Raw genomic sequence first — 23,994 nt, forward strand, 5'->3', positions numbered from 1 at the left:
CGGAATTATTTTGCTTCCAGAGCTGGAAACTACATTTGAAGGAACCAATTTTTTGAAGGATCTAAGGGTAGGCAATTAAAATGGATTTCTTTTAACTGTAAAAGAGCTGAATGGACAAAAGATTTCTTCCTGTTACCATTGCCATTAAAAAGTGATTATCTGAAAAGTACAACTATTATCTGCGATGCAGACACTATATATAGACACTACCCGATCCCCCTAATTGAGTAGATACAGTTAAATATCCCTAATCATGGGGATACCCATTCAAGCTCATGCTGTTTATACGCTAAATAATAGGTGACACCATTTCTTTTTGCCATATGTCAGTACTTCTGGATACCTGTGAAACACAGAATTGTATTATGCTATGTATTTAACAGAGGTATAAAATTAGCCTAATTCTATTCCCATTTATATCAATGTTAAACTGGAGTAACTCAGCTAAAGTCAATGGAGTTACTCCAAGTTTATAGTGGTATAACCAAGAACAGTGTTTGATCCAATTTCTCTACATGCAAACTGGTTTTGATATGAGTGAGGTCAGTTTATATATTGAATGATAATGAACCTCTGGATCAGTCTGCATCACACAGTTTGTTGGCGGTAACAAAGTGACACAAACACTAACATTTAGAAGGAACACAAGTTGTTTTGGGACAGTGGTTTTCATATTAGAAACAAGCAGCTACAGCATGGGAGAAGGGAGAATAGAAAAGAAACAGCTGTACTGGAAGAGTTTGTTCACTGAGTTCCTGAATTGAATTATTTTTTGAAAGGAAAATTTTTAAATATATGACTTAGGGGTGGGAATTAGCTTTATGTGAAGCATTAATTTTAACTGAAGCTTTAGATTTAAGATCTCTTTTATATTATTATTCAAAATTAAATTTAAATTGTAAATAGTGTCCAGATTCTAGTTGTTTCCTGGCTCAAATTCTTCAGCACATATGGCATTAGCATAAGCTTATGCCAGTCTGCCTACTCTGGGTAATTTTGCATGCGAATAGTTTAGTGCCTATGTTGAGGTGCTAGAACATGTTTAGTACACTTGAAAATATTTGCATTGCAAAAGGAGAGCTAATCTTCTGAGGAAAATCAAATTGATATTTTGTATTAGGAGACTACTCTGAGCATTGTGTGGCATGGTTCTATGGAAAATGATGTTCACAGTAAAGCTTGCATTTTTAATTGACCTTCATAAGATGCCCTATGGCTTTGCCAAATTCATAAGCTATTGGAACATCCTCTAGTTGTCATTCACAATGGTGCGCTTGTGCTACCTTTGAATCTTTCCTCTGATAATTTCATCTTTCTGATAAGACTATTCCCTATGAACAGGTTTAGCAGTGATTGCAACATTTAATAAGTACTCAGAAGGCAGATAGGTGCTGTTTCTTCTTTCCAACCAATTAGTGGCATGAATAATTAGCGCAGCTGGGACTGCTCAGGCTTCTGGAAACATCTCTTTCACATTGGAATTGTTAGAGGCTTAACCCATAGCCACTCCAGTGCTTCCCTAATATTGTCTCATGATCCTGCTCAGGGTAAGACAGAGGTGGGCAAACTACGACCATCCTGCCTGGCCCCTGAGCTCCCAGCCGGGGAGGCTAGCCCCTTGCCCCTCCCCCGCTATCCCCCCTTCCCCTGCAGAGCCCCGCGGGCAGCGCTCTGGGCGGGGGAGCTGCATACTCCTGCCGAGCAAAGTGGCAGTGTGTCTGGCTCTGGCCGGTGTGGCAGCCAGACATGCTGCTCTGCATGCTCTGCTCAGCCTGGTAAGTGGGCCAGGGGTTGCATAAGGGGCGGGGGACCCCAGGGGGCAGTCAGAGGACAGGAAGCAGGGGGCGGTTGAATGGGGCAGAGGTTTGTAGGGGGCGGTCAGGGGACAGGGAGCGGGGGGGTTGGAAGGGGGGGAGGTCCCAGGGGGTCATTAGGGGACAAGGAGCGGGGGGGTTGGATGGGTTGGGAGTTCTGAGGGGGGCAGTCAGGGGGCAGGAAGTGGGAGGGGATGGATAGGGGGCGGGGGCCAGGCTGTTTGGGGAGGCACAGTCTTCCCTACTCCGCCCTCCATCCAGTTTTGCAACCCCAATGTGGCCCTCAGGCCAAAAAGTTTGCCCACCCCTGGGGTAAGAGGTAGTACAGAGTTGATGGAGCCTTATTTGTGGTTGTCATAGAGTTCCCTTTTGAACAAGTGCTATTCACTGAGGAGGACGTGCATCTGTGCTATGGCCCCTTTACAGCAGAATAACTATAAATCTGGCCCAAATCTTTGCAGCGTCAGCATCTTGTATAGGATTCCAAGGGATTTAAAGACAAACAACCCACCTCACAATCTTTCAAATAATTTATAATCAGTTTCTACCATACATTTTTCTTTCCTCATTTTATTTCATGTAATTATAGACAACCAACTGCAATTGATAACATGCCTTTCAGTCTGGACATAGTTTCCCATAGTTTAGGGATCTTAACTGAAATACAACTGGCTGCACTTGCTATCTAAGAAATGCACCTGGGCCCAAGTGAAGGCTGCTCTGTTGGGCTGGCATAAATAGGCAATTAAGGTAGGGTGTAAGCACTCTGGGGGATACCCCGGCAGCAGCACCTCCAACTGCAGGGGACATGTGAGGTCAGACCAGAAAGCGATGTGGCCAGCCACATGATTCACAACCCTGCATGGTCCATAGGCACCACTGAAGCAGCAGTATAAGAGAGCAGCATTCAGGGAGCCTCTCTTTTGTGCTGGTCTGTCCTTTATCCCTTCCTGGTGCATCTGAAGATGATCTAACTGATTTAGTTAAATCTTGTATTTTAAAACCGGTCAATTGATGCCTGTTTGAATGCCAGTTTATTGAATAATTATGCAGTAATTTACTTACAGGCTTGTTGGCTATCAACATACTTAGAATTTGTCCTAATATTTAATCTATACCAGTGATACCCAGACTGAGGCTCCTGAACCACAAGTGGCTCTAGTATGTGTCTCCTGCAGCTCTCTGCAGCACATATTAAAACATATTAAACAATCTAAGTTATTAAACCAGTCAGGAGGCTTTTACTACGTTATTAACCAATTGTAGTTGGTAATATAATAATACTTGGTCATTTTGCTGTGGGAATAATATTTATATATAAATAGTAACTGAAACAAGGAATTCTCACGACAATGGCTCTTTGGGGTAATGTTGATTGCTAATTTAGCTCCTGAACCACTAAGGTCTGAACATCACTGATCTATACCCATAAATCTGTGCAAATCCACTTTACCTTATGCAGTTGACATTTGAACAGTTGTTTTTACTTAATTTGAATTAGCAATTAGCAATTCTTTGTTCAATTTATGTCCAGTACAGATAATGGCTGCTTCACCAAATTCAGGATTTTTTAAAATTCAGTGATAGGAGTCTGCCTATACAAAACTTTCTGAAGTCATTCACTGCTCTTTATGATCCACAGCCCAAATTAAAAAAATTATCCATTACCCTTCATCACTTTGTAATCCTTCAGAAATCTAGGAAATTATTCTTTAAAATACCTCAGGAGCAGAACTAATACCAAATAGCATTTGCTTAAACTTAAAGCCTCCAAAATGGTATATTAAAATCATCTAAAACTTGACTCACATTGCCAAAATGCAATCCTACATCTAAAACTGTACTTAGAGATTAGCTGGTACTTTATCAATTTTCAGTGGATAATGCTCACATCTTTGTTTTGATAGAATTTCTGAGGCCATGTATGCTTAAGATTTATTACCTGCATGACCATTCAACTCAAAATGTAGAATCTTCAGGCTTTAGAATATACAGTCCACACTGGGCATGCTCAGAGGCCTTTTGGCCTATGCAGACAAGACCTAAATTAGCTGGCAAGAGTCCTAGAATGATGCAGCAGGGACCCTGGAATTACGCAGCACTTCTTCCCAGGAAGCCCTCTGCTCCTCACAGCACCTCCTAATACAGTAGAGTACAATCAGGGCAGTATTCCGTATGTTATTTATTTTTTGTTACTGTCCATTTTATACTAGAAGACATTTCCAGTTGTCATTAGCTGTACTTCTGTTTTTTTTAATACTGCAATGTGAAACTATGGTAGAAAATGTCAGAGGGAAGCTGGAGATTTTAACTTCTGAGTTTTAGGGGGCGTTTGGCACTTAGGAAGGCATGAGAGTTAAGTTTGGTTTTCAAGTGGCAGTTGTGGAGTTTGTTAGTAGTGATTCTTCTCCAGTTACTGCCCTCTTTTGATGGGGGATGGAAATGAACTGACTATAACTGGGAGATGGAAGTTGAATTCTACATTACTCACACAGCAGCTCTTGACAACAAACCTTTGCTGGGCTACAACAGCCAACCACACTGATTTAGCTTGTGGGATTAATGTTTCTGTTAAATAGGCAGTGAAACAATCAACAGTGTTGACATTTAAATTATCATTATTAAGCTTTTTGAATCAAAACTCTATACAGAGAATAATGGAGGCAGTTCAAAGTCCTCTTAAAACTATTGGTTTGGGCTGTCTGCAAACTCGGGCAGGCATTATTGCAGGGGTATATACTCAGTTCAGATTTTGAAATTTTTCTTTACCACTATAAGAATCAATTTAAAAATAAAATAAAATGAAAGCTGATCCTCCAGAGCACAATTATTCAACAACTAATGGGGAAAAAAAATCTTCAAATATGCATCCACGTGAGCAAGTGCATAATGACATCAAAGGCCTTGATATTAATGCATTTATTGGCATAATTACTATGGAAGTATCATTACCTCATCATTCGTATATTCAGTTCCATACTCATGCGATATCTATCCTTGCTGCAAGGTGCCAAACTAACAACAAAGAGACTGATGTAGAACAGCAGTTGTTCATTTGGGAGCCCTCAAATGCCCTTTCTGATTTGCTGGAAACCAGCTAGTTTAGAATCTGAACTGAATCCAAACAACATGCATTGCTGGTATATGTCATCAGCTATACTAGTCACTGATGCCTTATTTAAGGTTAGGGTTCATCAAAAAATGATCTGAGAGCCAGGAACTCCTGGGATCCAATTCTGGCTCTGACACTGACTTTTCTGTTGCTTTGGGCAAGTCACTTAACCTTTGTGCCTAACTTGTCCCATCTGTAAAATGGAGCTAAAACTACCTGCTTTATAGGCAGTGGTGAGAATTAATTAGTTCATCTTTGTATAGTTCTTTAAAGATTAAAAACTGCTGCATAAGTGCTACAATTATAGTTATTTGTGGGGAAAAGCAAGAGGTACATGTACAAAACCCCTGGCACATTAAAGAGTTTTGTACACACATTTCTATCCAGGGTTTGAAAAACTGAGCTCCTTCAGCATACATTATAATGCCACAAAGTGACAAAATAAGTAGCGAGGCACTGTAAAGAAATGAAGACAGAGAATCCTTTCCCCTCCCTAGTCCCCCAGTCACTACCTCTGTCAGTTCTGGCAGTGAATATCCAGTGAAACGGGTTGGATAGTCACACAAAGCAGCAGATAAACTGAAATCTCCATTTTAGTAAATCAAATTGTGGACTTCTATGCCTGCACATCTCTCATCTGCTGATAAACGATGCCAGATGGAATTGTAATAACTCCCTTTGTTGTGGAATGGCTCTATTACTTTCGGGAAAGCACAGTTCAAGAGAACTGCTTGCAGAGGGTGCCTATGTTGGCTTAAAACTATTGCCTATGTTCTAGGGCTTTCTGCCATGGTCAACCATGTGCCTGGTGTAGGATTCTGTTTCAATGGGTAGTCAGTGACAGGTACTTTACATGGGCCAAAAGGAACTCATTATAAACAGAGAACAATAAGGAAGGTCTGATTTAGTGTGTTTGTGAAACTCCTGTCTGTTAGCAATTGACTTCCTTTTAAAAAACAGAAACAGGGGGCCTCTGCTGCCTGAGGGATGCGGCACATCAATCAATCCTTTAGGTAAGTAAATAAAGCAATAAACTAAAGAATAAATCATTTTTGAATTCCACAAGCAAAAACTTGATACATAAATTACCCGACTGAAATGACTCATGAACCGTTTGGAGATTGCAGTGTGTTTTCAAAGGACTGGGGGAAAGAAGGGGAGAAGAACAGCAGCACTTACTGTGAAACATTCATCTTTCTTTGATCCCCCAACTTTTTCTCATTCACACCCTATTCGCAGGGGGAGGCGGGGATCCTGTAGCACATTTCCTCTACCATAGAGGGTGGGCAAAACAGCTGCATTCACAGCTGATGCCACTGTTAACTTCCTGTGCTTGCTCCACTAACCTGAAAGCACACACTAAGCCCCTGGATGGCACACAGCACTGTACTTTCCTGGTGCTGCAGCATTCAGTGTCTTTACCAGCAGACACAATAGGCATATGAAATTGGGCCTCATGAATAATTCATCCCTGCTGTTGGACAAAACAAAGAAACAATACTTTTGCAGGTTGAACTGTGTGGCGGTATTTATAAATAGAGCCCAGTTTGGCGTTAGAATTCTTCTGTTTCAGTGGATTAGTATGTTCATTAAAAAAAGGTTGAGAGATCAATATGACATTGTAAATTTCAGGTTTCCAGGTGAGCCATCTGAGATATATATTTGGAAACCCAGAAGACTTTTAAAAAGCAGGCCCCAACATTTTAAGGTACTGAGCATCCTCAACTTCCATTAACTGCTACCAGACTTGAGGCAGCTCAGTGCTCTGAAGAGGCATAGAGCAATGCACTGTTTACTTAGCATTGTAAGACACTTCTCAGCGAGGTGATGTATTTTAATTGTAGGCAACTGGCATCCTTTCCAGGATGCTTACTAACAAAGTGGCATTACTGTTGATTAGAAAACAATGATGAATTGAACAGCACACTAAAGTGCAATTTTTTATTTGCATTTAAATATTACTGGAGTTGATACTTTTGTGAATTGGTCCCTAAATTGTTTTAGTGACACTTAAATACCCACTAATTTAACACTAGTTAAATTGGCAATAAAAACACCCCCAACTGTGTTAAGCTGTCATCCTATTTATGTAAAATAGCTTTGAATCTTAATACTAACCACACAAAGCAATGCCACTGGGATGATATTGATGATGCATGTGCATCTCTTTTTTTTTTAAATATACTATGAGGCTGCCTAGCCAAGTTATTTTAAAATAATAATAACATAAGTACTTAGTTATTTTCCTGAAAACAAGCACTGGAGGGGAAAATGATATATTTTTCCCACTGACTTTGAAATAAGTCTTCACGGACAATACTTTCCACCTCACCCCGTCCTCTGCCAAATTTTAATTAGTGTGTCTTTGTTACCTTGTATGCACCTTCCTCAGTAATCAAAGGAGTGGCTTCTAGCATAATGACCTTTAATATCTGACTTTTAAGTTAACCATGAATTGTTTCATGTTCAGAAGGTGAAAAGTTTAATGGTCAGAGTAAGGGACCTGGAGTAAGAATTCCTGGGTTCTATTCCCATCTCTGCTGATAAATCACTGTGAGACTTTGGTAAACTCATTTAACTTCCTTGTGCCTTTGTTTGCCCATTTGGAAAACAAGTGTAATGATAGTTACCTGCAGTAGTTGGCAGGTGTGTCTTGAAAATTTAGCAATTAGAGATGAACCCAAACCAAAGCTTTGTATCTGACCAATATGAATTTTGCTGAAGTAGTGTCCAAATCTAAATGTTGTGGACCTTTGTATTTTACATGTAATAGGCTGAATCAAAACCACTGATCTGAATCACTCTGAACTGTGATGAAGTCTGGATACAGATGGAGATCTGAATTTTACAACTCAAGTCCATCTCTAATTTTAATCCTTGTGAAGTGCTTGGAGATCTTTGGAGTAAAGTGTGAAAGTGTTAAAGGAAACATTGTATGCACATCATTACAAATGCAATTGTTAATTATTAATAATGTTTATGATTATTCTGGTTCCCCACACTGATGCATTTTGCAAACTGATCATCTCCTGCAAACAAATAGCAGCATGTACAATGCTCATCCACTGCATCTTTGGCTAAAGCAGGATTCTTTCTTGCTCTCAAGCGACTGTATAGGTGCTCACTATAGGTAGCATTTCAGGTCAATGAGCACACCTAGTTATTAATATTCTTTATCCCAAAGCAGAGGTCTGACTCTTGTTAAGTTTCCCATTAAGGTGGGGAATTAAAGTATGAACAGCTTATGAATGAATTCCCACTCTGACTAGAATAGTTAAGGCATCAATGACTGAAGTTGATCTTGCTCTGCTGTAGCAGATTTGTAGGCACATTTGGATGATCAGAAAGAACATAAGTAGTGACAGAGCCCTGGGAATTCTTTAATACAGAGAGAGAGAGAGGGAGAGAGCGCACATGCACTACACATGGCTAAATCCCAATTTCTCTCTCTCTGTCTGTCTCTCCCCACTTGCCTCCCATCCCCTTTTCCCCCCTCCCCAACTCCGATCATAACCTTTCCTCTAGTAGAAGCCAGTAGAGGTTGCTAGTGTACAGGCAGCTATCTCCTTCCTATGGAAGACAAGTTCTCATTTTATTTCGTGTTACATGCATGTTCTGCCCATCAGCCTGAGGACAGAGAAGTTCCGGGAGGCTCTTATGATTTCAGTTCTTGACCTATGGTATTATTAGACTGGGCCATCAATGGTGTTAGGGTTGGTAAATTGCAAACCTCACCTGCATATCTTCTCTACCTTTTGCATGAGTGCTAATCCATGGGGTTCATTGTATCCAGGTATGGTATTTTAGGAAAATCAAACAAAGCAAAACACCTTAGCACTGACTCACATAGTAATCACAATTAAAAGGGATTTCCCTCCCCTCCCTTTAAATAAAATAGTCAGTGTGAGCAGTCCCACATTCAGGAATATTCTGACTGTAACAAAAAGCATGGATGGAGTTAAAAAATGGTGGCAAGGAAACAGATTTAATGTAAAATTTCCAGGAGGCTGTTAAATACAACAGTGTCTAAAGCAATTATTTCAGAAATTAGGATAGTGAAATCTTGAGAAAGTAATATCTTGACACAGGCATTTTGAAATGAACCCAAAGCTCTGTTTCTGGGGAATGTCCCAAGGGGCCTCCTTTCTCTGGGATTCCTGTTGTATGGAGTGGTCAGCATTTTCAAGAGGATGTTCTCATAATTTCACATTACATTGACCCTTCTGTATCAGCTCCTTGTTCACAGTGCCATGGCCCAATATTGGTTCACTTTTCGGGTGAAGGGTGCCTGAGGAGATTTATTAGCGATAACCTACTTGGTAGAATTCGATCATGCTATTTACCCTCACTCAGCCACTTTTTCTCTCAGAAAAAATCCTAGCAATTTACCACAGCACACAGTTACAAGATACCATACAAGTACGTTCATGTTTTTAACTGCAACTTTAAAATATATTTTAATAATTAGCATCAATAAACTCTAATTAGGATGTAAGCCATTCTTGCATCAGCCAGAAAACTGTAGGTTTACTTCTGCACACCCACACTCAGTCAAGTGAAAATTACTTCAGTGCTTATCTTGTAATTACTGTGCTTAACATTCTTTGGAACCGTTTGTGATTAATTGATTTTTATTTTATTCTTAACCTCTGAACCTGTATCCAGAACAGCAAACGTGAGTCTTTTCCTCAGTGAAGGCCTGTTTATAATGAATTGTTTTCAGACACACACCGAGGCCAAAACAAAGAATGAATTTCTTACCTGCCAGTTTTGTTTCTCAGAGTTCTGCCATACCACATTAGCAAAACACTGTTAAAGGTACTTTCTACTATGTTCTTGGTTCTGCTGGCTACTCGATATGCTCATGGCCATATTTTTCTTTCCACAGATCCTCTCTCTGAATACTATGGACAATATTTTTGGCAACAAAAATGATTAGAGGGCTGGAGCCCATGACTTATGAGGAGAGGCTGAGGGAACGGGGGTTATTTAGTCTGCAGAAGAGAAGAATGAGGGGGGATTTGATAGCTGCTTTCAACTACCTGAAAGGGGGTTCCCAGGAGGATGGATGGATCTAGACTGTTCTCAGTGGTACCAGGTGGCAGAACAAGGAGTAATGGTCTCAAGTTGCAGTGGGGGAGGGTTTAGGTTGGATATTAGGAAAAACTTTTTCAGTAGGAGGGTGGTGAAGCACTGGAATGGGTTACCTAGGGAGGAGGTGGAGTCTCCTTCCTTAGAGGTTTTTAAGGTCAGGCTTGACAAAGCTTTGGCAGGGATGATTTATTTGGGGATTGGTCCTGCTTTGAGCAGGGGGTTGGACTAGATGACCGCCTGAGGTCCCTTCCAACCCTGATATTCTATGATTCTATTCAGACACAACAGACCAGATAATATGTTGTAGATGGGCATGTAAGAAAATAACAAGCCAAATTCACCTCAGCTGTAATTCCACAGACTGCTGTATTCTAAATTGGGTTAAATGGAGTTAGACAAGGGATTAATTTGGCCCTAAGAATTCTAAATTTGCCCATATAGTTTTCAGGAAAACAATGTTTGTATATACATCCCCATTTTTGCTGTATGTGGTACTCTCTCACAAGGATGCAGCCTTTGTCAGTGGGCAGAAGACCAGGAATTGCTTGTATTCACAGTAAATGATTCAGAGAAAGGTCTCACCACCAGTTTACCTGTATTGATATTAGTAGGTGGATTAAGGGGGACACTCTGGATCTTTATAGACTGTGAGGAAAACCAAGAAGGCAAGTGGACAATGCCTTTAATAACATCACCATCATAACTGAGTTCTGCACTCTGCCATATCACTTCCAGCACCTGCAAGCTAGAATTTTGCCCCTGTTTTCTCTTTCAGGAGCATGTGGGTAGGAGAACAGCAGTAGCAGTTCTTAAAGCAGATAAGGATTTGCAGTATAAAAGGAGAAGGGAAGAAAATTTCTAGCACTCAGCAACCACTAGCACTTGGCTTACCAGGCCAGGCCTTACCTGCGTGGCCACTGAAGGATTTGGGGTGGTTCTGGGGGCCAGCAGCAGGGCAGAGGGGGACCGAATGACTCTGGACAAGTATGCCCAAGGGCCGGAGGTGCCTCCTGCATTTTGTGGGGGTCTGGATCCCCCGTGGAGGAAGCCGGGGGGAGCTGGACACCTGCTACCCTGGCCTCCCAGACTAGCACGGTGAATTTCCCATTTCTGGTTGATAGGGTTTTTATAGTTTTTTTTTTTTTTTAAAAACCTCTACTCCATCCCAAGAGTATAATTACTTCTGGAGCAACATACATTAGCCAATGACACATGGTAGTGGAATCTTGGAGTAGGATCTGTCTCCTCAGAGACACCCAAAACAAAAAGCGTGTGTGTGTGAGGAAAAGTATGGAACAAGCTCTTTTTTTTTTTTTTAACTACACTGGGAGAACATTTTAAGAGGGATTAGGACTTTTCCTTGAAAAGGCCACGATAAATTGTTGGCCAACCAGAGGCAGAGTGTGAAAAGAAATGTGTAATAAAAAGACATACCATATACCAAAGGGTGTGTCTACACATTGCAATAAAAGATTGAGGCATGGCCATAGGTGACCCAGGTCAGATGGTTTGGGCTTGCGGAGCTAAAAGTTGCAGTGCAAACATTCAGGTTTAGGCTGGAGTCCAGGCTCTGAAATCCTATGGGGGAGGAGAAGAATTCAGAAATTGGGTTCTACTTCAAGCATCTACACTGCAATTTTTTAGCCCTGCAGCCTGATCCCAGGGAACCAGAGTCAATTGACCCAGCTTCTGAGAATTAGTGTTGTGGGTTTTTGTTTTGTTTTTAATTGCAGTGTAGACATACCCTATGATACTGGTGAAAATAGTTAAAATCAGTAAAGAAAAGTTCCATTGCCCTCACTCTACTCCAGCCTTCTTTAAAGTCTCCTTCTTCCTTATCTATTATTACTGTTTAATATTTATATTACAGTAGCACTCAGAAGTCTTAAGGGAGACTAGCCCCCATTCTAATGGGCACAGTACAAAGGAAGAAAGACATGGTCCCTGCTCTGAAAAGTATTGTTTGCTGCTCATAATGCTTTCCTCCCACTGCAGAGCCACAACAGAACTATCACAGCACAAGAGACATTACAGCAGGAACACTATGCTCTAGAGAGGACTGATTGAAAATGCTTTTCTCACTGTACTTTCCCCCAATGCACTGTGGTGTCTTGATCCAGGCCTTTTTGGCAAGATCTGAGGAGGAGATCTTGTTTTGAAAGATGACAATTCCCTCATCGATAGCATAATGTAGTAACTATGTGCTAGAAGGGCTATGTATTTTTATTAACCACTGGAAACTTCAAGGCAAAAAACACACTGTCTGTGCTACTGTAACTAGAGTGTACCACTTAACATTTCATTTACTTCAGCAGAATATCAGTGAGGAACAGGCAGCTCTGCATTAGGTAGCGGACAAACAGCACCAAAGAGAATTTAGTGGGAATACCATTTCACAAATATACTGCAAAGGAGACATAATTATCTATCAATAGCCATGCACACAACCAGTGACAAGTTTAATGTCCAGTATCTGTTGATCCAATGGTGCTAGAAATGGGACCACTATTAGCGTTGCACAGAGCAGATTCCCAGTAGGAAACCCAGCTAGTTCTCGAAGAGTCCAGACTAATACACATGATAGGTGCACGTATGAAAAAGGTGGTTTTGATAATTTTTGAGAGATACGCCTTTTCATTGTTGGCACACTATTAATTTTTAGCACTAGGAGGATTCTAATGAGATATCAATCCAGAAAGTGACATCCTGATTTATAGAGAAGCTATTCCAAAAAAGCTTGTAGACATTCCAAAACATTATAATAATATTTTTCTCTGTCTGTAGAGTTGGACTCACAGCACTAAGGCAATCCAGATATCCGTGGGGAGGGATATGAAAAAAAAGGAGAACTAACATTTTAAGATCTAAATAGTCCTAATATTGCTTCTCTGTAAAATGCACTGCATTAAAAGAAAGGTTTGGCATGGTATAATGGTGTTGTTGGCCCTCATTTGTATAATTCATAGGAAAGGGGCTGGGCGTAAACATGGCTACCCCAAAGATATCCCAGTAAAGAGCATCATGTAAGAGAGAGAATAGGAGCTTTCCAAAAGTGAAAAATATTCATTATTCCTTAAAACTAAGTAAAACCTGAAAATAAAGAAAACACTGAACAAAAAATTCAGCCCTGCTATTAACACCAACAAGCTTCCAACAGCCAAGGATAGGGGTTCCCCTGGAGGCAGCTCCACTGGTATCAGCATTGAAACTGGTCTAAAAAAAATTTTTTTTTGAAAAAAGGTTCATAATTTTCAAGCTGTTTCCATTTCAGAAGATTAAAAATGGAAGAATTTTTCCATATTGTTGTAAATATATTTTCAAAAATCGTACAAATTAAAGCCTTTGCCACTGAGTATAATACAAGGAATGATATCCAAGGTGGTGCCCCCTTCCCCCCTGATTCCTCTCCCCCATTTTTCCCACCCACTCTGTAACTTTCCAAAACTTCCCAAATTCAAAAAAATTCTAGATTGGCAGAATACAGTGTAATTGTTTAATTTTGCCACTCTAACTTTTCCAAAGATTTGGAACATTTCAGAGTGGTACTGCTACCCTTACTTCTGCGCTGCTGCTGGTGGGGTGCTGCTTTCAGAGCTGGGTGCTTGGCCAACAGCTGCTGCTCTCCAGCCGTCCAGCTGTGAAGGCAGCACAGAAGTAAGGGTGGTAATACCACAATCCCCCCCTAAAATAACCTCGTGATCCCCTGCAATTCCTTTTGGATCAGGACCCCGAATTTGAGAAACATTGGTCTCCCCCCATGAAAATCAGTATAGCATAGGGTAAAAGCATACAAGAGACCAGATTTCATGGGGAGAAACCAGATTTCACAGTCCACAACACATTTTTCATGGCTGTGAACTTGGTAGGACCCTACTTATGAGCGCTCATGTAAGGTGTCCCAGGATTTAGCTCATGATCCTTCTCATGGCATATGCACACACACACCCCAACGGCAGCTCTGTGAAAAATCGATTGGGTACTCTCTACCCAGTCTGTCCTGTTGTGGGTATTGAAGTAGGTAAGTCTAATTCTGAATTTTAATACCCAGACATTGTTACATTTTTGGTTTGTGTATTTACTGCTTAACTGGAGTAGAATTGGAATCAGCCCTTTGAAACACTTATCACCATAAATAATTAGTACCAGTGGATAGGGAATGACTGTAGCCCTCTAATCACTCTTTCTACACACAGATTGCCTTTCTGAAGAAGTTTGGTGCATTCACAAGATAGTGGCAAGGAGAAAGAATGTTTGCAAAGAATCTGCAAGCTCAACGCAGACTGGTCCAGGAGTATTCTGCATGCCTGTGTTTTTAATGATGTTTTTTAAATGAGCAGGCTTAAAGTGCTCAAAGGAGGTTTCCTTTTTTAGGAAACAGGCTGCATATCTCCAAGGTAAACTCTGATCTGCAGGCTTTCTGACTTCAGAAATCAAGAGTCACTGTACCGATTTCTGTATTGTTTGTATTGGATATCAAACCTGAATGCTGCACTAGGAGATTGTAATACAAAGTCTCACATACTTTGTGCTGTGGCACAGCAACATAGGTTAGGGAAAACAACGCTGAGATGGCAGAACCATGTTTTAAAATAATCTTTATTGCCTTTCTTCACTTACTTTTACAGTTCTCTCTGTTCTGTTGCATCTTTGCTTTTCTCTCGTCTTCTCACTCCTCTCCATTTCATAGGTTACTTTGATTAAAAGGTGTATTTAAAATTTGGCTCTCATATTAGTCAAGTCTTATTCACTCAGGATACCCTCCCATAAGTTTCAATGGGAATGTGCCTAGAAGGAATGCTGGCCAATCCAGCCTGTATCCCAGCTATTGCATGGCTACTCTGCACTCCTCCTACACAGCTGACTGTGCCTACACACGGTGCAGCTCTGGATAAGGAACGGAACTCAGGATTTTATCCTTAATTAGCCGCTATATAGAAGTTTGTAGAGATGAAGAGCCAAATTCTGGCCTTATCTACATCGTGGATCTTTCTAGTGACTTCAATGAGATTTCAGGGAGTGATAAACCAGAGTAGAATTTGTATATCTTGGTTTGACTGAATGTCATTGATCTGTCAGTTCAAGTATCTGCTGAAATTTTATGTACTTTTTAAAAACAAATGAGAAAAATTACTTGGCAGACTGATCCTGATGTAGTAAATGCTGCAGCTCTCTGATCTGTGGCTCTGTTGGTGGGGCATGTGATTCCCAAGGGAAAATCAAGGGTCTTCGACCCCAGAACATGATCTTGTACCAAAATAATGCACTTGGATTTTATTCTATCATGACACCAGATATGGGTCCTTAGCACAAAACCTTCTGTACTTTCCAGTTAAGCAACTCTAAATATGAAGAATTTACTTTGTTTGGGGCCTGATTTCCTCCTATAGAAATCAATGGGAGTTTTGCTATTGATTTCAATGGAAGTCAAGAGGATTGTCACATACAGACCTGAAGAACATACCTTGCTGTTTTCTTTCAATTGATTTCACTGATCTGTGCTAAAGGCCCAATCCTACTCGACTGTAATGTAGGGCAAAAGTCCCACTGGCTGCTATGGGAGTACAGTCCCTATACTTAATCTTTTTAAAGAGAAAGCACAGAAGGTTTTGTGTAAAGAACCCATAACTGGTGGCATGTTAGAATGAAATCCAAGTGGATTATCATGCTTTAGGGTTTTTGCTTAGGTAGCTGGGGATATGCCAAGTTATGGGAAAAATAAAAATAAAAAATCTGCTAATGCTAACACAGGCCATTTGTATGAAAACACTGAGTGCTGAGTGGTTATCCAACTTCTGTTGGTTTTCAATTAAATTCATCCTGGCAAAGTTAAACAGCAAAATACCCCTCCACTGACCGCCATCCATCCTCCAAAGAGATATAATCTATAAATAACAATGCTTAAATCAGCATGACATTTACATTACATATTAAGTGGTTTGTTATTTATTTCAAGATTTTAATTGGCACAATATATTAATAGCATCCTTGCAACAATTCCACTTAAGGGCTTTTCCCTCTCCTCCCCACCCCTGAATACAAAAATTAAATAAAATCAACCAGAATTAGGCTGTAATCTTTAGCACAAATGAACTGTTTAAAACACTGCTTCAGAAACTATCCACATATTAGAATCAATTCTACTTTATTGGAATCAGACTTTTTTTTTTTTTTGTGCTTGACATTTTACATTACCTGTTATGAGCTTTTCCCAAAGTGGGTGGTGGGGGGGAAACTTCTCCTCCTAAATAGCGTCTTTTTGTTCCATGTTGTTGCTATTTAGAGTAAAAAACTCATTAAAATATTATGAAGCACACAGCATAATTATATGGCAGCATTTGCCAATGAATAACATCTGCAACAATGTGTATGTATATTTATATTACAGTAAATTTGAACCTGCTCATTTATTTTTTCTGATTTGCCTCTGTTTTAAAATTCTTTGTCCCAAGTAAAGCACTAGGCAATTGTATAAACCACACAGGCTACAGTGCAGCCATTGTTGCGGAGTTGTATCTTCTGGCCAGTGCCAAATGTTATTATTCCATCATTAGACTACAGTTCATGCCAGGGTAAACTATACTGTGTTAGGTGTCTGCAAAGTGTTATTTGCTCTTTTTATTATTCATATTATTATTTTAAACTTATCTACATTGGGGTTGTGTGTGTGTGTGCTCATGCGTATTCACTGTCTGTGTATTGTATCCCATAGAGAACTGCCTTTCTGAAAATCTGCAGACACGCTCACTATTCTCTGGCCCTCTCTTACAACAACAAAAATGGAGCCCCTCTTGTAATAAAAATATTGAGAGCAAGCATCTCACAAATATTTGCCTAAGCACACTACCAATTTTGTCTGACTATTCTTATTTGCTAACTCAATTTAACAGCAACATGATCCTAAAACAAAACAAAATAATAAAACACCAAAAAACTGCTATTAGGAGAAGGAAAAACCTTGTAACACCAGAGACAGATAATTAACACAATCTGTGTGACAGAGACAATAGAACACACAAACTCTTTTTAGTTAGACACACGAAGCTAGCTAATCTATAGCATGTTGCATATGTGGGTAGATTATTTTTATTTTAAAAGAGCTATAGAGACATAACAAACAAGCTTGGGGTAATGGGTTATGATTGGAATTTTCGTGGTGCTGAGGTCCTTTCAGGACTGTGTTCTCTCTCTCCCTGACACCACCCAAGAGCTGCAGTATCAACCGTTTGCCAAGAATCTGACACACACCTACCCTTCATTTAAATCTGTCAATCGTTTTCATGCTTATAAATAAAACACATCTCAAACAGAATTTAGATCTTAGGACAACTGATAACAGAGTTTAAAAAAAGAGTACAGTGCAACTCTGGTTTATGCCTGTCATTCTACTATATTATCCTTCCTATTGTTGCAAATATTGTCCTTTGGGAATGTTCTTGGAGTCTGGATTGTTCCCAGTTTTTCCTCCTTTGTCTGCCAGTTATTTCTAGATATAAACCATTTTGCTAGACAATTACTACCATATGCATTTTTTAAAATAGTTTTTTTATTGAATTAAGTGTACAAAAAATCAGAAGTATCCCAAAGAGGTTTGTGTCCCCTCCACAACATGCAGTTACAGTGCTTCAGTAAACAGGAAAAAAGAGTGAGCCGGCAACAATTCCCTATCATATAGATTTAGGAGCAATGAACCTTGCAGGTCTGACCTAAGCTTTCTGGTATGTTTCAGCCAAACCCAGATTACAGACTGTTCATTTTGAAAGTTCCATCACCCAACTTTCTCAAAAATCACCACCACAATTCCCTGTTTGAATTTCATCTGGACTGTCTCGGACAGCCCTAGCTGACCCCAACTATTTCCTTCACTTATTACAAACATGCCTCTCCCCACACGCACACATGGGATGATCCTTTTCAGAGGGAAAGGATGAAGCTAGGGGGCTCTCTTTTGTTCCAGATGTAGAAATTTTACAGGCAAAAGAGATTTAAAAAGACACAGAAAACTAATCTTGTAGAACTCTGTACAGAAAAATTTAACTTACATTTAACTTATGAGAATTAACTGATGAGGGCCTAAGGCCATAATTCTGCTCTCTGCTGCTTGAAGCAGCTAGGGTGTCAGAGCTGGTTATGGTCCATAGGGCTGGGGAATGGAGCGCGAGAGTTCCTTTTTTTAGGACTCTCACGCTGCAATAAAGTAAGTGCTGGAATGCACTTCTGGAACTGTCACAGTATCGGAACACCTTTCTGGCTCCCCAGAAAAGTTCCAAAACAGTGTCCCAGAGCGTTCTGGTATGACCTGAGCCTGCTTTATATCTAAAAGTTATGTTGCATTTCTAGAGCACTTTTCCTCTAAGGAACTTTTAAGTATCAATTAAGTCCCTCCCCCCCACACACCCTTTATAAGGCAAGTGGAGAACATATAACGATCACTGCAAATACCACTGCTGGCATGGAACACAGCAGCTTCCAATGCCACAACAACAAAACCAAGCAACGTACAGTACAAAGACGAGAGGAATGCCGTTACTGATGGAAAAAAAGCATGGAGAGTTTAGATAGGTGGAAAGTAACCCAACAAATTAAAACAAGTCCAGAAAACCAGAAATACCACCCTTCCTCTTAGACAAAGAGCTATGGGATCTTAATGGTCATACCATTGGATGTGATTGTTCATAAGACATAAAATTAAGGTTATGGTGGCTTATCTTAAAAACAGTAGAACAACCCTACAACCAAGCTGTAGCATGTTGTGCAAGGGGCAATGTGAAAGGGAGGAAAGAGCAGGAAGATAGCATCACAAGTGTTGATCCAGTACAAGTAGAAGAATAGTCAGGATTAGTGCTGGTGAAACTCAAAGAATTAAGAGCCTTGAATTAGTTTGGATAAGCCCCCAAAATGTCAGATACTAATCTGAAGTTATCTGAACCCCTTGAAGTCTCCTTTCCTCTCCTCTTTATTATGTCTTTCATGACTACCCAGGGTTAAAGATTGGAAAACAGCAGCTGGCCGAGCAGAAAAGGCTAGGTTTCTTGAGGTTCCACAGTGGGAATAGTAGGAAATATTTGCTGGGGGAGGGAGGATCTATCAAAGATGTGTCACACTTTTTGGTACTTGGCTGAGTCACAGGAAATGAGATTGAGAGAGAGACAGAGGAGGGAAGAGAGAACCTTGAAAACAGACAGGGAAGGTCCAGAATCAGAAAGATTTGGGGACCTGAAAGTAAGGAAGTGGGGCGGTTGAAGACGAGACAAAAACTTTGGAGGAAGTAATCTTGAGCTAAAGAGCACTATCAAAGGATGTGGTGCAGTGAAGGGTTAATTCTCAGCAAAATAAATCTAACCTCTATTTTCTCCCTTGGTCTTTTTAAAATGCAGAGAGAGAAAGTAATGTTGTTAGTGAGGGAAAAAAGTAAAACCAGAATTTCTCATTTTCCTTTTTTCTACTTTTGCATTCTGTGCGCTTTCCCTTTGAAACATACAATGTTTCCAGAATGCATGTAGCACTGCACGTTCACCAGCTTGGGAGGAATGTCAGTGGAAAAGTTTGGTGAGTTTCTTCCACACACCTCACTTTCCAAACAAGTGGAAAGCCAACTTTCCCCCAGCATGTTGGCATGAGTATGGTGGAAAGGAACCCACTCTTATCTTCTGGGCCTGCCCAGCAAATTGAGAACTCTTGGAGATGACATTTTATGGGGATTTAAAAAAAAAAAAATCCTACAATCATAACCATTTGACTTTACTGCTCAGGTCTTTCTGTTGGGCTGTAACCCAAGAGATAATTAAACAATTAAAAGAATTCTTATTACGAATTCCTTAACAGCCATAGTAATGTTTGTGCTCTTCACTGACTACAAAAGGACCTTTCTGTAAAACTCAGAAGTGACTGCCAGCCTGTATAGTCTACATCAAGATCCGGTTCCCAATTTTCCACAAATTTTGAATTTGGGGACTTGGTTCTAATCAAAAAAGTAAAACAACAACAAAGTAAAACAACCAACAAGAAAAACAACCAACAGGAGGTGGAGAGAACAGCAGTCATAATTCCCTAGGGAATTCGTGAGACACTGCCCTAAAGTCAAGTTGAACAGTTATCACTGTCACATGAATGACAAACTATTCAAAGAAAAGCATCAGTGTTCCCTGTCCTTTTATTAGCAAACTATTACAGCGCTTTTTAGAAGAAAGCAACATACATAGGCATGATTCTGTGCTGTGCCAAACTCTCAGACCGGGAGTAGAAGGGCTATGGTGACTAAGTCACTGTTGTGCCCTCCTCAATTCTGGGCTGCTCCAGAGGCTAGAGTGGTCCCCAGAACAATTAAAACAGCCCTGGGGACCCAAGTTACAACAACCTGCCAGGGTTGCCTTGTGGACCACAGCGCTGTGTGCTGCGGCCATGCCCTAGCACATGTCCTACACCAAGGTTTGTGAGGGAGTCCTTGGAAGACAGCTGTACAGCTGGCCTCCACCGTGCCTGCACTGGAAGAATTCTGCCCTGGCCAGATGCAGGGCTTTTAGGACTCCTTCATGCCACTCCAGACATTTTATGCAGCGTAGAGGCCAGAGCAGAAGTGAGGCTCTTATCCTCTGAACCCACTGTCTTCCCAACAGCCCATAGGTTTCTAAACACATTGTACTTTAGATAAAATATGCTACAGGATGGTTCAGTTCAGGAAATTTTATATTATATCTATCCATATATCTCAACTCATCACCTAGCTCTTATATAGCACTTCTAGTCAGTAAATCTCAAAGAGCTAATAAAGGGAAGCACATATCATCCCCATTTTACAGATGGGGAAACAGAGGCAACAAAGGGTTAAACGGACTTGCTCAATGTCACCCAGCATAGTCTTCTCGTGTCCTTGCACCACAACCATAGGTTTTTCAGGTGTCAGGCACATGACATGTCCTAGACTGTAGCCCCGGTGAGCTCTTCCATTCTGCATGTTTCCTTCAGGAGCAGGCTGGCCAACAGACATTCCATGGTTTGTGTTCCATCGCAGTCATGTGGCTGGGGCATTGGGGTAGCCCCACTATCTCGGATTGACTTTTGACCTGCCAGCTCTTGTTTGGAAGCAATTTACAGATCTCCAGATTGACCAATCCTTCTCTGCCCCAGTGTGAAGGTATCTGGCAACGCTGATGTATTTCAAGGCGTGGCCCTGGGTGCCACATGTCAAGTCATGTAGCAGTCAGTGATTATTTTTTAAACTGTTCTGTTTCTGCTGGGAAGTTTTTCTGCAATTTCAGGCAGCTAACTGCTGTCATGTGGCCATGTAGTGGATGTTAGGTATCTTCAACCTGTCATAATCATTCTATTTTACTTCTGACTGCTCTCCTGATATCCGGTGGAGCAATTCCCATAGGTATATATAGGCCTTTCACATTTGTTGGTTTTAGACAATCTTGTGATGTAGCAGCAGCTGTCATTCAGCACAGGGTCCACTTCTTTGCATGAACTGATCTTTCCCACACTGGTCACACGAATTCAGCTGTTAAATAGCAAAGTGCAGGTGTGGTTGCTCTTAGCGTTGCTGGGTTAGTTCCACATTTTGAATTTGCAGCCTTCCTGAATATGCTATTCCAGGCACTAGCTTTGCCTTTTGTCCTCTCCACATGTGCCTTGAAGGAGAGCATGCAGACTAGAATCACTCCAAGGTAAACAGGATTCCAGCAGTGGGTAATTGATACCCCACTCCAGATGATGCTGAGTTGTCTATTGGCCTCATGATTCCAAAGATGGAAGAGACTCACTTGCATTTTGGCTGGGTTGGCATGCAATTGATTCTTAGTGTAATGGAATGAGAGCCCAGACAGCTCTGATGTCAGCATAGCTTCAATCTGGGTAAAATCCTTGGCATGGGCAGTAATGCATAGGTTGTCTGCATAGATAAAAACTTCCTGTGCCAAGACGGATCAGCTGATCATTCTTACAGATGTTTAAAAGCGTTCGCAAGAGTACACTCCCTAGTAATAGGCCTTTTTTTGGTTTCTGCCATCATCTCCACTTCCCACATAGTTTGGCGTAAAAACCCAGCAGGGTGACATTGTCTGAGCATTGCAGACTTACGTGGTAGAAGAGTGCTCAATTTGACATGTGGAGGGTGGTTTACAACACCTAGTCTCCTTTGATGCAGAGGCTATCCTCCAGTTCAGGATATGGGTCAGAGTTCTGACATGTGCACAAGAGAAGATGGTACAGGGCAACAGCAGAGCCGGGGATAGAACCCAGATCTCCCAAGTCCCAATTTAGTGCTCTAGCTATTAGACCACACTGCTTAAGTTTTGCCATTTGAATAAATAAAAATATTATATTGTGTAAGATTGTATGTTATCATAATCAGGGCCGACGAGAGGGGGGAAAGCCGGTACAAATTACCGGGGCCCGGTGGTCCGGAAGGGGGCCCAGGGCTCGGCTTCCCCCCACCCTCTCGTTAGTCCTGTTTAGCCAGTCCGCCCTTGCTGGGGGGCCTGAAAAAAATTTTTCACTGGAGCCCAAACCCGCTGTCGGTGGCCCTGATCATAATCGTACAGTTATCATGCTCAGCTAATATCTAAACAATCCTATAACATTGAAATACATATAATTTTTCATAAACTCTCTGAATTTCCCCTTACTTTTTAGAGTGACACAATGTCTCCACTCTGTACTTTGCTAGATTTAAGAATCAAAACTTATTCTGGTCCCAGAAATTGAGTGTCAAAAAGTTAATCTAGAGAAGAAATAGGCTAGCAATAAAACATCCATATTGCCTTATGCATCCATGTTTCAGGCTGGAATCCCTGCCACAAACACCATGTTCAAAATTGCACCCTTGCTCCAAGAGCTGGGCAACAATTCTAGGGACATGATGTCGAGTGGCTAACAAGCTGTGCTGAGATGCCCTTTCCTTTAAGCCAAAAGGTAAGAAGTGTGGTTTCCTTGGCAGGATTTTGAAGTATTGTTAGATTTCCTCTGACTATGCATTTGGGAACATTAAATTGAGTTAATCTTCAGTCTGATTCACTTTACAGTACGGTGATGGGAGCGGAATAAGTCATTCTTTCATGTTAGTCATTGGCTGTACTGATGTACTTGCTTTAGAAGCAGAATTGGCCACTGTATAGTGAAAGGAACCAGTCCTGTAGATCTAGGGGCTGGTATATATTTACAACCAAACACCAATTCTCTTTTCATTTTACTTTCGACTTTCTACTTAGATGGTGAAGTTGGGATACAGATTAGCTATGTCCTCTCATTTCAAATTTCAGACAGTAATCCCATCAATTCAGCTGTATGTCTAGTCGGAGCAGATCACACAAGATTCGCAAAATTCACAGCACTACTGCTTTTAATTGAAAGTAACTAAAGATTGCATACCCTCCTATTGAATTTCAGTTAAAAGTTGTGTTTGTTGTTTCAAAACATATCAGAATCTGGTGCAACTGATTCCTATTTTGCAAGTGATTGAATTGATTGAACACTTCAATAGTGGAGCCATAGAAACCCCTGGATGCTCTGTGGTCAAAACCACAAACAATGGGACTATTGTATAAACAGTCTACAATGAGGACTTTATAAACAAGTGCACAATATACTATATAACACAATGGCAAGAAACTTTATTAGCCACCTGAGTCAGTTCTAGTACACCCGAATCTATGTCAATGGCAACTACAGTAAATTTGACAAGCTGATTTAGAGCTAAAACATTCTAAAACAATATACACAAACAAGGGGAAAACATTTTGCTTTGCTGGCTAAAAGGCTGTAATACATTTTGCTCTCAGTGGAGTAAATCAGGGCTGACTCTATTCATGTCAATAGAGTTAAAAAAGCGTAAGCAACAGGAGAAGCAGACTCTTTGTGTGTAATTTGTTCCTTTCCCACATCAAAAACATGTCACAGTGAGTCAGTTCACCACAGTTACAGGAAAACTGTCTGAAAGTGGATAAACCTGGCGTGATGTACAGCACCACCACATCAGAA

The 23,994-nt window shown here is 40.7% G+C and overlaps 1 long non-coding RNA gene across 1 annotated transcript in view; it reads right to left on the reverse strand.

Annotated features, from left to right (window-relative positions):
• Nucleotides 1–23,994, reverse strand: part of LOC128838867 (uncharacterized) — a 68,262-nt gene that overhangs the window by 30,137 nt on the left and 14,131 nt on the right. Inside the window, exon 2 of the long non-coding RNA XR_008445298.1 lies at nt 16,213–16,292. This is a non-coding gene — a long non-coding RNA (uncharacterized LOC128838867). The remainder of the gene's footprint in view (nt 1–16,212; nt 16,293–23,994) is intronic.

Source organism: Malaclemys terrapin, chromosome 6, assembly GCF_027887155.1.
Source record: "Malaclemys terrapin pileata isolate rMalTer1 chromosome 6, rMalTer1.hap1, whole genome shotgun sequence".
Taxonomy (NCBI): domain Eukaryota; kingdom Metazoa; phylum Chordata; order Testudines; family Emydidae; genus Malaclemys; species Malaclemys terrapin.